The sequence below is a fragment of the Carcharodon carcharias genome, chromosome 8 (assembly GCF_017639515.1).
Source record: "Carcharodon carcharias isolate sCarCar2 chromosome 8, sCarCar2.pri, whole genome shotgun sequence".
NCBI classification, from domain to species: domain Eukaryota; kingdom Metazoa; phylum Chordata; class Chondrichthyes; order Lamniformes; family Lamnidae; genus Carcharodon; species Carcharodon carcharias.
This window is the reverse complement of record NC_054474.1, coordinates 92,902,219-92,919,733: the sequence shown is the minus strand read 5'-3', so window position 1 is coordinate 92,919,733 and position 17,515 is coordinate 92,902,219.

Genomic DNA, 17,515 nt, shown 5'->3' with positions numbered 1-17,515 from the left:
GATGTCCAGCACCTGGGCACAGTGGTGGCAAAAGTTGAATGGCCTCATTTGCCTAGGAAAGGTGAGTGGCCTTCCACTTCCACCACTCTTTGACTTGCCTTGCTTTCACTTGCACAGCACTCCCCTGACCAACACACTGCCATTCTACTCATTCATCTTTTTCACCTTCTCAAATCCCCACTTGAACAACCAGTGCTCGCACTTACATTTGTCTGAGTGCCAAATCGCACCCATTCCTCATTGTCACCCTCTGTTTTCTCTAAATTCATGATTTCATGACTTCAGGGAGAGGCTGGGAATCGGGTTGCGGGGTGGGGGTGGGAGGGATGGTGGTGGTGGTGGTGGGGTGGCGGGGGATAGTGGGGTGTGTGTCTGGTGCCCCTCTAGCCATTACCATCCTGATCAAAGTGGTGGAGGAGGCCTTGGAGATCATCAGCATGGCACAGGCATTAGGTGTAAGTGATAGGGAGATGAGGGTTACCCACAAACCTGGTGACAGAATTCAACATCAAACAGCGACTTGGCACTAAACAGTCACTTATATAGAATAGTGTTCACCACTAGCTGAGGTGTTAAAATCTGCCCAATCTCGACTGTTAACCTTTTCCACATGTTTGTTTGAATTAATGTCTTTCAACTCCCATAAGTCCTTCACGTGTGACTGAGGAGCTGGGGCAGGAGGAAATTGAGGCGCCCTCAGAGGAGGTTGAGCACCCTGACAAAATACCATCTCACAATCCGTGTGCAACCGCCACCAGTGCAGATACACACATCGTGGTGGGGACTCCAATAGAGATAGGTAGATTGTCACTGGTGAAGCACATACCATGGGCAGAATTTTTTGGATGGAGGAGTTTTCTGCTTTGATGCCCAAGGAGTTGCTGCCCCTCAACCATTTACCACTCAGAGAGGTTTTAATTGGGTGAGAGTGAGACATCCACCCCCACCTGTTGAGGAAGTTCCATCTTAGACAGCTGTCAGTCAATCTGATTGCAGTCCCAGCAGTGCCATGTTCGAGCAGTGGCTGCTGCTAGGACTATAGACAATCCCCCATAAAGAGGAGGTTCTGGAACTTGGGCTGAAGGCGGGTGAGGTGGGTGGGGGGCCAGGTTTGAGAGGCCGTGGGAGGGGGTCAAAGTGGGGCCTTGGTCAGGCAGGGGGGTGGTTGGGGGGGGTTGTTGGGGGTACCTCCAATGGACACAGGAGACCTCGAGGAGTTTCTCCTCTTCCCCAACATCAGTTTGCCCAGTAAAATCTGTCAGGCTACCCACATGCTTTGAGTCTCACCCTTCCACAGGTAAAATAGCAACAGGGCAGAATGAGGCACTTAATTGGCCACTTCAGAGCCTCAATAAGCTCAAGGGTGGGCGGGTGGGCAGTCTGCCCAGTGTCTCCACCGCCCGCTGTAAAATGGAAGACAGGTTGGGGGACAGGTGGGTAGGGGGAGGGTGGCCACACGCTGCTTTTTACAAACGCCCGCCCCTTCAAACCTGCTGTTGGGGTACCATAAAACCATACAACCACCAATGTGTGGATGCAGGTGTTGGAGACAGGGACAGCAGTGGAAAATCTCTGTCTGAGGACAAAGGATGGTCCAAGCATTATTCAACTGCATGCAATGCTGAGCCTCGGAGATCATATACGAAGAAGAGAATTTGAGAGCAGAAATAGAAAATGTGTGAGGTTCTGTCAGCATTTCCAGAGGCACTATGCACTCTTGGAGAGAGATGAGAGGAGCCCACCTCAAACCCGATTATCAAGGTGTCTCAGGTGTTTGCGTTGATATCCACCTCCATGGAAAGAGTGGACACCTGCATGGAGTATCAGATATGGCAGGCAATTGAGTGCAAGCTGGTCCCCACAGGCATCCCAGCTGTCAGAGGACGCGATTTAGCAACCTGCCTCTAACTCTGCTGAAACCACAGGGATAGTATCACATAGAGCGATAGAAAATACAAGAGGAAAGCTTATTACTTGCACAAGACGATTCATTTGGGTGTGTCTTGGTTTTGTTTGTGTTATTGATAAAGAATAATGAACTTAATTTGAACTCTGCATTGTTCTGCTTTCTCCATTGTTGCATTCACAACACAACAGAATGTTACTCCTTGAATGGAGGGCGATCAAACTATGTGAATGTGATGGAAGGATTTATAACTGTGTAAATGAATTAAGTTGCTGTGGCAGGCAGAGGGTTTAGATTAGTGCTGCTATATGTTTTCACATCATGAATTATTAGAGATGTGCCTGTATGAATGTGTCACAGGTATTATCTGGCAGCTTCACTCTGGAGTCACATGTAGGCCAGACCAGGTAAGAACAGCAGATTTTCCTTCCCTCAAAGGCATTAGTGAACCAAATGGGTTTTTACAACAATTGATGACGGTTTCATTTTCATTAATATCACTCTGTATTCCAGATGCTATGGTGGGATTTGAACTTATGTCTCCATCTTCCCTCTCATGGTCTCCCACTAGTCAAGAGCTAGGTTTCTGAATTACTAATCCAGCAACATTACCACTACACTACCATCTCCCCACTGTGGTGTGTATTGCCACATTTGAGCTTGAACTCTGTGTCCTTACCCTCTGTCCTGTGGAGTGGCATTTGGCTGAGAAGAAGCCCTCTGGTGTTGTTGTTGTTGGTGTGGTTCCTGGTGCTACTGGAGCTGGCTTGGCTGTTCCTCTTTCTCTTCTTCAGAAGTTCATGTTATAGCTGCATAAATGACACCCACACTGTAGTGAAGGCTGACAGCAGGGAAGCAAGGTGAATAAAGTCCAAGGTAGGTGAAACAACCTCCAAAAAGCTGAAAATCACCTCTGAAACAGTGATATCAGACTCTTGGTCCAACTGCTGTGAGGACAAACCTTTCACATAAGGCAGGGCTGCAGGTCTTCAGTTTCATTGCTTAAAGGCTTTCAAACCTGCCAGTTCCATTGAGCTCTTCTCTTGTTGATCAAGAGAAGTTCTATACAGCTTAGGAAACCTGTGCGCTGGTTGCTAAAGCCAGAACCCCAGGTTAAAGCCACAATTAACTGATTATTTGGATATTCAATTTACTGATCCATCAGTTCCATGGGGTTTCCTACTCACTTGCAAACATGCCTCAGTGAAACCCAAAATTGAGCAGGATTGTGTCAGGTTTCCGAGTCGTCACAATTCATGGAGGTCTAACCCCAAAGCTGGAGGTCTTGTGGCTCACTGGGTAGCATCCCTACCTCTGGGCTAGAAGCTCCAGGTTCAAGTCCCACCTCAAGACTTGATGGCTATGGAAGGTGCGTTCATAATGTGGCCAAACAGGTTCATTATCAGTCTGTAAATCCTTCTGATATGCCTGATGGAAGGTGGTAAGACCAGGCAAGTTTCCTGGTCAGCCATACTGTAGAAGACAATGACAGATCATTGCAAGACTTTGCCAAGGACCAATCCAATGGAAACTCATGGTAACCAATGCCCTCTCAGGCCATAGTATGAGGAGAAGGAACCCCTCATGCCAGCACACTTGGCAGTTAAAATTCTGCCCTATAATGAGTTTAATTCCCACTATGGAAAGTTAAGAAATTGAATTCAATAAACTTGTTATTTTACTGGTTGGCACTGGAGAAGCAAAAATGAGCAGGAAAGCTGCCAGACTATTGTAAAAATCCAATTGGTTCACCAACATCCTTTGGGCAGAGCAACCCATTTTGGCCTCTCTGCATTTTGCCTTTTGGTGTCCCCTGAAATTGCATTGTTAAAAAAATTGGGATGAAGCCATGAGATGCCCACCAATTAGATTGTCAATAAATGTGACCACACCACAAACAGAATAAAAGTTGAAAAAAAAATCGCACGATCCAACAAACAGCAATGGGATGAATCAATTTTATTTCCAGTCCTCCAGAACTCTCTCCCTTGAAGGGAAATATTGTAGCCTCTGGCTCTAACCAAGCACTGAGGGGAGTTGGGAATGTAACCTTCGTTCTCCCACCCCAGGTCAGTACTCTAACACTCAACGACACTCATAAATAATACCACAACAGCAAATAATGCTTCTTCATGAAGTGTGTTCCTTGAATAAATATGAAATAATGGCTAACTTGGCAGTGAGCTGGAATTCTGTAATCTAATCAGGGTTTTGGATTATGTCATGAACTGTGGGAGGAAAGCTTGAGTCATTAATAAATGTCACTTGAACTCTATGGTAAGATTACAGCCTTTAACTCATTCCTTGACATCAGTTATTTCCAGTAATATTTACATTTTTTTAATTTTTAAATGGGAAATTAAAACTGTTGCCTCATACTGTGTTGGAGGAGCTTTTGTGTCTTATTGGTATAACTATGCAAGGTGATGTTAACCTCCTTCCCAAAGTCATTGGTGCCACATTACCAGAGCATAATTCATTGTTGACTTCACAGTAATCCTATATACAGTCCAATGAATTTCTTCTCTAATGATTTCCTGTATTTTCAAGATTTAGGCACAAATTCTAGATAATACAGTGTAGTGGTCAGAGAATTTTGCATTGTCCAAGGGACTGTTTTTCAGCTTAGTGATTCAGATGGCTGTTAGAGATCCAATGGTCTTATCTGATTGAGGGCAGGGAGTTCCCCTGGTAACCTAGCCATTGGCTCTCCCTATATCAGGCATTTGATTGTGTGGGGCCTTGTTGTGCACACAGCAACAGCTACTGCTCTCTACTTATGTGAAGCAGTCTAAGTCTTTACTGCAAGATCTGTCCTCCAAAGAAAATTGTTTGTTAACACAAGATATTTTGGTAAAAAGCCTTCCCTCATATGTTAGGCTGCTGTGCATGCCCTGAGCCCCTGAGAAACACACAGGTTAGAATTTTAACTTGGCAATGTGAGGAGCCTGGTAGCACATGAAGAACCTGAAGGTTTCTGCAGCTTATTTGCCAGTGGCTTTTTAATGCAGCTACTGCATTAGCATCTGACATCCAGGTCTCCCGAAAAATTAGTGTGCTTGAGTGTGATGATGACCCGCATGAGTCTACTTCATTTATTTTAAAGGGACCATGCAAAGGTGATGATTGAAGGAAAGTTCAGGTATTAGAATAGTGGAAGGAACTGCAGCAATGAATTCCTAACTTGGCAAGGCTACAAGTTGCTTTAGTGGTGCCACTCCCTCCCAGGCACCCCCCACTCCAATCATGCCCCACAGATGCAACCCCCCCCCCCACCCCCACCCCGACCCACTCCCTGCCACTTCCCCAGAGCTGATTCTGTGTGCTATAAAGTCCCACAGAAAGATTCTCTTCCTTGATGAGGGAAGGAAGAAGCATGTCTCAGGTCACAAGAAGGCATGGCTGGAGATTGCAGAGGAGGCTTGCAGCAGGAGTGTGATGCCATATTCCTGGACACAATGCAGGAAGAAATTTAATGATTTGATCAAACCAGGAGAGCTAAGTGCAATGGCTCTTTCAAGTGCATCCTGATATGCAACTAATCCCAATTCACTTTATTCTGTCTCCTCCTGCACAACAGTACTTACTTTGCAGGTGCACTCATCCCTCTCCGTCTGTGAACCACCTCACATCCCTTCTGATCATTCGCCACCAACACTTATCCTTGTCTTAATGCAATGTCACATCTATCTGTCACAGTGACCCTCAACTAATGTTGTCCATCCATCCATCAAACCAATACCTTCCATTGCCCTCAATTATGGGTCTCACTTTTCCCTCCAGTTAGTTTAACGTCTGTTGTTAGGAAATTGTTGGAATCCATTATTAAGGAAGTAGTAATGGGGCATTTGGAAAGTCAAAACGCAATCCATCAGAGTCAGCATGGTTTTATGGAGTGTAAATCATGTTTGACTAATTTGCTAGAGTTCTTTGAAGATGTGACAAGCAAAGTGGATAATGAGGATCCTGTAGATATAGTATATCTGGACTTCCAGAAGGCCTTTGATAAGGTGCCACACAAAAGATGAATACACAAGATAAGATCACACGGAGTTAGGGGTAATATATTAGCTTGGATAGAGGATTGGCTAACCAACAGAAAGCAGAGTGTCGGGATAAATGGGTCTTTTTCTGATGGCAAGCTGTAACTAGTGGGCTGCCCCAGGGTTTGGTCCTTGGGCCCCAATTACTTACAATCTATGTTAATAGCTTGGATTCATGGATAGAAGGTACTGTAGCTAAATTTGAACATGACATCAAAATAGGTGGGAATGTAAGTTGCAATGAAGCAATAAGAAATTTACAAATGGATATGGACAGGTTAGGTGAATGGGCCAAAATTTGGCAGATGGAGTTTAGCGTGGATAAGTGTGAGGTTATCCATTTTGGTCGGAAGAATAAAAAGGCAACTTATTATTTAAATGGAGAGAAACTTCAGAATTCTTCGGTGCAGAGGGATCTGGGTGTCCTCTTGCATGAATCGCTGAAAGCTAGCATGCAGATACAGCGGATAATAAGAAAGGCAATTAGAATTTTGGCATTTATTGCAAAAGGAATTGAGTATAAAAATAGGGAAGTGTTGTTGCAACTGTACAAGGCATTGCTGAGACAACACCTGGACTACTGTGCACAGTTTTGGTCCCCTTACTTGAGGAAGGATGTAGTTGCATTGGAGGCAGTTCAGAGGAGTTTCACTAGGTTGATTCCAGAGATGCAGGGCTTGTCTTATGAGGAGAGATTGAGCAGTTTAGGCCTATACTTGCTAGAGTTTAGAAGGATGAGACGAGATCTAATTGAGGTATATAAGATGCTAAAGGGGATAGACAAAGTAGACGTGGAGCGGATGTTTCCCCTTGTGAGGCATTCTAGAATGAGAGGCTGTAGTTTTAGGCTAAGGGGTGGTAGATTTAAATCAGAGATGAGGAAGAATTACTTTTCTCAAAGGGTCGTGAATCTGTGGAATTCACTACCTCAGAATGCAGTGGATGCCGGGATGCTGAATAAATTTAAGGAGGAGATAGACAGATTTTTAATTAGTAATGTGTTGAAAGGTTATGGGGAGAGGGCGGGAAATTGGAGTTGAGGCCGAAATGAGATCAGCCATGATCGTAATGAATGGCGGGGCAGGCCCGAGGGGCTGAATTGCCTACTCCTGCTCCTAGTTCTTATGTTCTTATGTCCTTGCAGGAGAAGAAGGCACATAATGCCAGGGAGAGACAGAAAACCAGAGGTGGCCCTTCAGCCATTTCCATACTGACAGCTACAGAGGAAGAGGTGCTGGAGGCAAGTCTCACAATGTGTGCCCATTGAAGATGTAGAGATGGTGGACTCCCAGCTACTTGTGACAGAATTAAATATCCCACAACTTCATTGTGTACAGCACTTACTCAACCCTAAATGTCACCAACCACTGAAATAAGTTCACATGTACAATGTTGTCTGTTGATGTCTATCATGGGGTAGGTGTTAGAATTTATCATTAAGGAGATTAATGCTAGGGACTTAGATAAACTCAAGGTAATTGGGTAGAGTCAGCATGGGTTGTCAGAGGGTTGCATGACTTTGGAACTCTGCCTCCGAAGGTGGTGAAGGTGGGGGTCATTGAATATCTTTAAGACAGAAATAGATAGATTGTTATTAGGCAAGGGAATAAAAGGTTATCAGAGGTAGATGGGAGTGTGGAATTCGAAACCCAAAACAGATTAGCTGTGATCTTATTGAATGGCGAAGCAGACTCGAGGGGCCGATTGGCCTACTTCAGCTCCTATTTTGTATGTTCATATGTTCATATGTTGACTTAAAGCTTCCTTATTGTAACTGTTCTAATTCATGAGTTTCATCTCCCACAGCCCCAACAAGTGTCCCACTGGAGGTGATGCAGGAGGTCACTCATGCTGATGATGCTCCATCACAGGACTCATGCAGTCCGTGCATCAGCTCAGGTATGCATACACCTTGGTGGCACTGGCAAAACAGATGGTTGGATTTTCACATAGTGTTCCACACATCACCAGTGAGCAGGAATGGGTACTGGAGGCAGCAATAGAAAGTCATGACTGGGGTTGGGCTTGGGGCACAGGACTCTGCAAACTCTGCTCGAGCAAGTGTAATATTATACCACAGGTCTTTGCAACGATATCGTCATCCACAGAAAGTATGGCCATTTGCACTAATCAAATGAATGCATACTGGCCCTCACCAACAGCTCACACACTCTGAATGCCATCTTAAACAGGATTGCTGGAAAGCTAGCCTTGGTCTTTCATTGTCCCACTGATGTGCAGCAAAGTGCTCTCTAGCTAATTGTTAATAGGGAAGTCTGGGTGGGCCACGTGAGTGTGGAATGAGAAAGTTGGAAGTTGGGACTCTGTTCAAAGAGCTCCTACTTGTCACCCATTGCATCCTCCCCACTCAGGCAGTGTCCCACATGTTGCATCATCTCCTGCATTGGTGTGGGGGGAGAGTGGGGGGGCATGGGGAGGGTGGTGGCTGCTCCTTTTTGACTCCAAAAACCCAGAGGATATCAGGGAAGAGCTTCTCGGCAGTCAGAGCAAGGATATGAGCAGCCCACCTTTCCCACTGCTGAAGCCACAGGTGTTGCACGTTGAAAAAATAATAGTAAAAGAAGAGCAAAGATTTGTAGTTGCACAAGGGAATGCTCATGGGTGTGTTACACAGTGTCCAACTGTTATGTTTCTGTTCACTTCTTGCATTCACATAAAATGATTTGTTTGTATCATTCTCTCTATTTCCCATTTCACCTGGTTACCTGGCAAGTGACCTTTTTAATTTGTGATAAATGATAAGATGAGACCTCTTGGTGAGAAATGGGTGTCTGTGACAATGATGCTTTGTTGTCTGTGGGACTGTGTTGTGCTGGGGGTTGCAGGGGTTGGGAGGTCAAGTGGGTTTAACACTTGGTTGGCAGATGAGTGCATGGCTTCAATTTAACCAAATGGACAAAGTTAGGCCATCTTGGGCAGCAATATATGCCTCTGCTCGTGCCCCTGCCATGCCACTTTTCTTCTCCTTCTCCTGTATTCCCACTGTGCCACCTCATCCTTTGAGAGACTGTGCACTCAGCAAACACTTATTTCTGCTGCTCCAAGCCTCACTGCCTTGCAGAGCACAGTTCTTTGCTAACAATCTCGATATCAGGTTGTGCATAATGAAGAGACCCCAGATCCCTCCAGGGGTCTAAAGCACATTTTCAGCATTCTGATTGTTTGCTCAGTGTTAGTTCTCATTGGCTTGTGGCTTCAGTTGTATCACTCCTGGGCCTCATTTCTTGGGCTCTAATGGATGGCATTAACCTTGACTTCAGTGGGTTGTCTACAAGGAGCCGGTGGTAACTCTGTTTTGAGATCCAAAATGCTCAGAAAGTGTGGGCTGGTGCAGGATAAAAGCATCATGGAAGCTCCCGGGAAATGTTGTACACATGAGATGATGATCTTTATGTGGTTGTACATGAGTTACATATTTATGGAGTGTAAGCCATTACAGTTGATGAAGACCTCTGGATGATGTGCAGCCACATGTGTGGAGCATTTTTAGATCCGGCGATTGTGAAATTCTGAAAGAATCTCCTGCAGGTATCTAGAAGGAACCCAAGGCGAAGAAGTTGAGGGTAGCGGTCACTTGGATAGTTAATGGTCAATGCTTTCCATCTGTCTAACATCAGTTAAGCAAGGGTGAAACATATACAGTTTTACCCCGGACCTCAGATGAGGACCAAGATGAACAGCACCGACACCAGTGGGAGCAATACTAACAGGGGCAGCAACAAGCACTGCCATGTCCTCACTAAGCAGCAGCTTCACGAGAGAGAGGAGACGAGTGCAACAGTGCAGCTTGCAGGAGGCATTCTACACTGAATTGCAAAGTAGTAGAAATGACCTCCAAAGTAGTTAGAAAAGAAGTCCTTTAAGCAAATGCCTTTCACTTAGGCAAGGAAACAGATAGTTTTCAGTACTTATAGGGCTTTTTTTTTGCCTGACATTTGTACAGCCCTCTCAAGTGGTGCTGTGCTCTCTCCTCCCCACAGGAAGCCTGGGAAACCCATGCATCCACAGCGAAAGTTGAAAATCCCAGCTCGTTGGCTGTGGTTGCTGGTGCAGTGTATCTGTGTATTCCTCAATTCCAGATGGTCTTGGTTAATTGGTAGAGAGAATTGTATACATTAGTACTACATCACTGTAGCTCCATGACAGCATCAGCTGTTAGGTACACACCTATCTGCTGACAATTATTGCATGACATAAGGCTTGAGTTCAGTAACAGTGATGCCATCCTGTTCAATTCACGATGCCAAGATGCCGATTAAGTAAAACTTTCCTCAAGGTATAAGAAACTAAAGGGAAGATCCTCCATTTAACAGCAAAATATCCAACATCAGCTCTCATGACTCCTACAGTTAATGCAGAACAGCTGGGACCTATTCTCTGCAACATCTGTCAATCTCTACAGCTGCCAGGGGATTTTTTCCAGTTGTTCTCCTGGTTGGGCTGTGTGCGTAATCTTCTCTGTGGTTGTTTTCTTCACACACTTCAACCCTTGCCTCACCCCTCACACCTGATTTGCCAGGTTTTCTTCGATTGCCAGGTATCCTTCTTCCTGTGTCTTTGATTCTAGGGTTTGAGGCTTGTTCCGAAATCGCTACCTGCTAAACAACAGCCTCGTCCCCAATCAGGCACCATTTCTTGCTCAGTCTCTCTTGCCTGTGTTTGACATGGCTGATCGTTCTCCATCAGTTGTGCTTATATCATTCTCGACTGGTGAGTTAAGAAGGAAGGAATGACTTAAATCACCTTTCACAACGTCCCAAACACCTTAAAGCCAACAAAGTACTTATGAAGCATGCAACAGGGTCCCCTAAATTACATCATCATAACGGCCAGGTAATCTGTTTTAAGGGCTGATTGAGAGATACCTTTTGACCAGGAAGACCTGCTCTGTGAATTAGTGTATTGGGATCTTTCACGTTCACCTCGGAGGGCAGAAAGTGCCTTGGTTTAACATATCTCACCCTTAAAACAGCATCCTTGATAGTGTAGCACTCCTTCAACACTGCACAGGAGTGTCAGCATAGCATACTTGCTTAAGGATCTGGAGTGGAACTCAAACCCACAACTGTCTGACTCAGAGGTGAATGTGCTACTAACCGAGTCAAAGCGGTGCGCGGATCACTTTGAGCTTGTTAAAGCATTAACGAGGCTGTTGCAACTAGTAGGCAAACTAGGTGGTCGCCTAGTGTGGCAAAATTTGGAGGCTGGGGGCAGCAAAAAATGAAATTAACTATTCACTAAACTACTGAAGTAAACAAACAGGCTTCAACAGTGGGAATGAAAGGTCTAGACGTATTCATATACATCCACATATACTGACAAACATATCGATTTCCACCTTGCAGTCCATCACAAAATTTTATATTATATTCCTCATTCTGTTTATGCAACATTTTTACTAACTTGCACATCTACATGACTATTCCAAAACTGCAAGCCAGTTAATAATATCAGAGAACGTAATTTAATGTTGTCCACTCTATTGAAATGGTTATTGATTGTGTAAATTGCACATAAAATCATCCAGTAATGTGAGCCATATCACACATTATAATGTGCATTTCTACTAGTACACATCCTGTGAAAAGTGTAGAACAATGATAATTCACAATCAGTATCATAATATTCTCCTTTCTCAAGTAGAATAAATCTGTAATTATAAATGTAGCATTTTTATTCATCCTAATGCACCATGTTGATTTCTGAAAGTTAATAGTGAGAGGTGTGTGTACAAGGCTGAAGGTTCGCCTTGGGTACCTATAATACTCTTGCACCAACCCTGAGTATTAAACTGTACTGATTGCCTTACTTATTGCGACCAGAAGCTATGGCTTGGAGCTTAATGCATTCCCTCCAGGGCAGTAAGTAAAAGCACTTACTGCAGTAAAGCCTTAATTCCAGCAGATTGGAATATTGCTTTCTATTGTTTAAACATAACTAAAGAGTGCTAACTGCAGTCACTGTGTGATAAATATTGTATGAAAGACTCTAATAAACAACTGGGATTTTGCAATAAAAAAACAGAAAGTGAATGGATGTGGGAACAGATGGCTCATCAAGTGTATTGCCACGGAACACAAATTAAATGAAGGTGCAGATAGGTGCAAACAACAACAGATGTGCCTAGAACTGAACCTCAGTACAGACTAATGCCAATTTATATTCCGTAGTTTAAGTAAGCTGGAATGCAGTGATGCATTCCGGTCCTTAAGCAATTCAAGCCCAGGTTTGCCTCCTAAACCCCAATCTGCCTGTTTTGAAGTTTTGACTTGCATTCTTAAAAGCCAGAGGCGCAATGCATTAGAGGCACCATTGTCTCCGGTTCTGCTTAGAAGTATTACGTTGCATGGTTAGAACGTGCAGTGTACTTTCCGTTCACTCCTGGCAGGAGGGTTTACACCCAGTGCAGTCCAATGTGTGAGATTTTCCTCCTGCTGTGCCAGTGCTTTGTCACTTGACTCCTGATCTGCCATCCCCTGCATAAACCACCCTCTATAACATGGACAGAACCAATGGATGATGAGTAAATGGGAGCTGTGCACTGGGACCAGCTGCAGCCAGTCATTGGTCACAGTTAATGGAAGAAAAGGTTTAATCTACATGGCAGATCTTAAATAGAAGGAGTCATCTGGTGAAAGTTAAATTGGGTTAGAAAGAAAGAAAGAAAGAAAGAAGACAAGAACTTGCATTTCTATAGCACCTTTCAGGACTTCAGGATGTCCCAAGGTGCTTTACTGCCTGAAGGGCTGTCACTGTTGTAATTTAGAGAAATTCAGCAGTCAACATGCTCACAGCAAGATCCCACAAGCCGCAATGAAATAAATGCACAGGTCATCTGTTTTAGGTGTTGGCTCATAGGTAAATATTGGCCAGACCACATTCACATTTTGGGTGTACTTAGATGTTGGGGGAGCCATAAGCCAAGCCAAGATCGCAAAGATGGTGCTCAGAGGGTCACTAGTTACACTAACCATTAAGATCTGGATGGATCCATCAGATTCTGAACACTGACGCGCATATTTTCCTTGCTAATTGCTGCTATTTGCTGTCTATTAAATATTTTTCCAGTTGTTCCCTGGAGAAAGAAAAACTTGATTTTGATGCATGTCAGGAAGATATAATAATTTTCACAATGTAATTGGAATTTATTGCTGAGTAATAGTGGGGTCTGTGTCTATGGGTCTGTGTGCATGCACGTGCATGTGTGTGTGTGTGTGTGTGTGGGGGATGGGGGGGGGTCTTAACTGAATTAAAGAAAGATGGCCCATAAGCCTTGATGAAGAAGAGAGGCTGGGTTTGAAATGCTAAATGGGTAAATATGGGTGAAGTTTTAGAATGTGAGGCGTAAAAGGAACAATTTCATTTTTAAATAAACCAGAGTAGCTTGAATTCAAAAGAGGGGGTGAAATGTTTCACCTAGCCAGGAGAAGTTAAGAAACAGTGTGTTTATTTTTCCCAAAGATTACTGGTAAAATTAGCACTATGATAGATTTTTATTATTAGAGAGGTAAAGTCCAAAAACATAGTGAAACAATGGGAATGTGTGTTCAAAGGGGAAAATATGTATAACGGAGAGAAGGTTGTGCGTAAGAGTAGGCATTTTAAGTTCTAACACAAGTGTGAAAAGTCTCCAGAATCTAAGCCTCAAGCTGCTGCCTACAAGGAACCAAAGCTCAGAAAAACTCGACTGTTTTGAATTTGACTGTTCAGGCTATTGTGTTACTTTGCCTGGGTCTTTTAAAATTAATGTAACTTTTTGTTGCCTTAATGGAGGTGTAATTGGGAGTTAGATTAATCAGGGGAGCTAGGAGTTGTCATAATTTTAATTTGTAGACCTGCATATGTGCTTAAAATGATTTCTTTTATTAGTAAATGTTTAATTTAGTTTTGTAAAAACCCTGTAAGGCTCGGTGGACTTATTACTACTGAATTCAAGGCATGCATCTCAAAATAAAAATACACATTGCAAAACAGTTGTGGCAATTATTTCAAGTTTCCCTTTGGATTTGAGCAGCTCAGCATTTGCCATCGGCTGTGCCATACTGCACATTGAGAATGGATGGAGGAGGAACAGTATACAGGCCTGGATCTTCTATGGAGCAGCAATCATTGGCAGATTGCCGCTCCACTGGATCTTTTGCCTGCCCTGGCAGTGCTCCACATTTCTTGCCATGTCCCCCAAGCCCAGTTCCTCCAGAGGTGCAGAGTGCGGCATCCAACAAGGAGGTCCATTGTAGCAGTGTAGCGTCAGGGGGAAGGCACAACATGCTCCCTTTTTATGACACTAGCTGTCATATGGTAAGATAAAAGGTGCAGTTTGAATGTTAGTGAATGGATGAGGGGGTGGGTGGATGAATGAGTGAATGGGTAGAGTGGTAGGGTGGGTAGGTGGGTAGGTGGGTGAGGTAGTATGGCAGATGGATGAGATGGTAGATGGATAGGGTGATAGATGGATAGGGTGGTAGGAAGTTGAGATGCTTGAGGTGCTGATGTGGCTGAGGTGAGTAGGTAGTGAGTGTGTCAGTGATTCGGGGTATAGTTGGGTTGGGGCAAGTCAGGTGGCAGGATAGTCAGGTCAGGAGCTAGTCAGGTTGGGGGTAGTAGTCGGGTGGTTGGGTGTTGGCGTGTTCAGAAAGGTCAGGTCGGGTATAGTTGGGCTTGGTCAGGGAGGATCATTCCAGTTGGGTCAGGAGGTTGTCAGGGGGTCATGGGAGGTAGTTGGAGATTTGATAGGGGGCATAAGGGGGGGTGAGTCAGTGACTGGGGGGGTCAGTTCTGGAGTTAACTAGGAGTTAGATTCGGATTTTCCTGTCTAACATTTCCTTTGTTAACAATTCAAATAAATCCCATGGAACTGTCTGAAGGCTCTGACACCAATTCAGAGTCAAAGACTTTGGCGCAGGGTCCTGGGGAACAGGGGAATCACCCATCAGAAGTTGAAACCTCAAGGGTAGAGGTGGTGGTATAGTGGCAATGACACTGAATTAGTTACCCAGTGTCCTAGGCTCCTCTTCTGAGATATGAGTTCAAATCCCACAAAGACAGCTGGTGGTGTTTAAATTCAATTAATAAACTCTGGAATTATAAAGCTAGTCTCATGGCAGCTATCACCAATTGTTGTAAAAACCCATCTAGTTCACCAATACCCTTTAGGGAAAGGAATCTGCCATCTTTACCTGGTCTGGCCCTGATCTGACTTCAAACCCAAAGCAATGTGGTTGACTCTTAACTGCCCTCTGAAATGGCCTAGCAAGCCACTCAGTTTAAGGGCAATTAGGAATGGGCATTGCCTTGCCAGCAATTCCCACATCCCTCGAAAGAATAAATTTAAAAAAAGCATAGACACTAGGGGAAAGTTTTCCCAATATGTTCACAATTCTGTAACACTTAGACACCGGAGGAAAACCTTCCCACTGTGATTTCACATTTAATAATGGATTGAACCTTTCTCTGAACCAGCTCCTACAACCGACAAATTAATAAAGGAGGTAAAGGGCATAAAACTGTGATATTAAGGGTGATTCTTCAGTGTTTCACTGCCTGGATCAGAAAATTGTAGCAATAATTTTGTAAACCTATCTCTGACTTTCTCTATCTCTAACCTGTGAGCATGTCTGTCAAAGGCTCACACCAATTGTAAAGCTCTGCACACCTGCCTCTGCATTTCTTCCAAAAATGAGTCATGTTCTCAGAACAAATATTCTGGTGGCTGCACTTCCTTTTTTTTAAAATTGCCATGTAGAAATGTCATTGAAATCATTAAAAGGATTATTCGAAGCTGAATCTTGTTGTATCTTGATATTGTTTACATTCCTGCTCTCTCAGCGATGGGGAAATGCCTCCCGAAATGCTGAACATGTACAGACCAAGGAGGTCTCATGTCCTTTCTCTAACTGCCCTCAGATAACTTATCTCCCCCAGGGCTCCAGTTCGAGGGGTCCAATTTGCCTTAATGCCTCTGGACTAGAGAGGCATAGACTCTGTCAGGGCTCCTCTTATGGGAACCAATATGAACCTTGCTATTAGAAGCTGCAACTGGCTTGTTTGACACCAATGCCCTCCGTAAACAAATAGGCCACAAGATTAGGCTCCGTTGTGCCTGTCCTTTCAATGCTGTGGTTGTTGGTCTGTTCCCAAAATGGTGTCTGCGCTGAGTGACAAATATCATTTTGGTGATGGCATCACACGGGCATTAGGAGCGAGCACCAGAAAGGTGCAAAGTAGTCAGGTCATGATGTTGGTCAGTGCGTAACACTAATTTGAGTTCATTTTCAATCTCTTACTGGTTTGTTGTTGATTAATCTCTACTGGCTTGATTTGAGTTTGTGAAAGTACTTGGTGGTGTGGAGGGTTGGTTAAAGCTGGAGAAGTGGGAGTAGTGCTGCATGTGGAGAAGGCAAGGGTTCTGGTCAGGTCACATGCTCCCAGTCATGGACGTATAATTACTTGGCCTGCAGCAAGAGAGGGAGATGGAGCTGTGACAGCACAGGAGAGGACAAGCTGCTCAGAGAGTAAGGCGGAGGAGGACTCTCAACAGAAGGTATTATCCTCCCAGAGTCTTCCAGGAGAACTTGTCTTACCTCCACCAGGAGCGTGTGAGTTGTTTGCACTTTATAAATGGGGTGCTCACAGAGTTCTGCCACCTTTTTGGCAAGACTTGGAGGCTCAAAACAGGGCAAGGACGGCACTGCCAGTGACAGTGTCTGGGGCCTTGAATTTCATCACATCAGAATCCTTCTAGGCTGGAGCAGACAGCGTATCTAACATCTCCCAGTTTGCTGTCCACTGCTGCATAAGGGAGGTGACAGATGCTCTTTATGCTAGGAGCGGGAAGTTCATTACTTTCTCTCTGGCCTGACAGAAGCATGGCAGAGTATGCACATGGCTTTACCAGGATTTTGGGCTTCCCCATGGCACAGGATGCCATTAACTGCACTTGGTTTGGTGGGCACTGCATCTAAATGTGGAGATGTCCTGCAGCCAGACATGGTCCCACTCCCTGAATGTTGCAGTTGGTGTATGACCATTCTCAGCACCTCTTGTTGGTGAATGCCTGTTATCCTGCTAGCTGCCAAGATGCCTTTATTCTGCACCAGTTCATGGTTCCTTCAGTTTTTGAGGCACCATGTCAAATCAGAGGGTAGCTCCTGGATAACAAGGGATATCCACTCTGCACCTAGCTCATGACTCCACTCTACAACCTGACCATATGTGGCCAGTAAGTGTACAATGAGAGCCCTGCTACACGGTTAGTTCAGGTGCTGAAGCAATGGTTTTCCTGCCTGGATTGTTCTGGATGAGTCTTCTAGTAATCAACTGAGCGAGGGTGCCAATTCGTGGTGTTGTCCCTATATGCTTTGAAAGCTTGCCATCATAATGGCATAGCTCTTACCCTCAAGGATACAGGGAGCAGCTCAGGAGCAAGAGCAGAAGGAGGGTGAGGAGGAGCTGCAAGATGGGGTGGTGACTAGCACATCTCCTTTCTGTCTGGGCTGTCTGTGACTGCTGCATTCAATTATAGTTCCACTGAGAAAAATCCCAAATC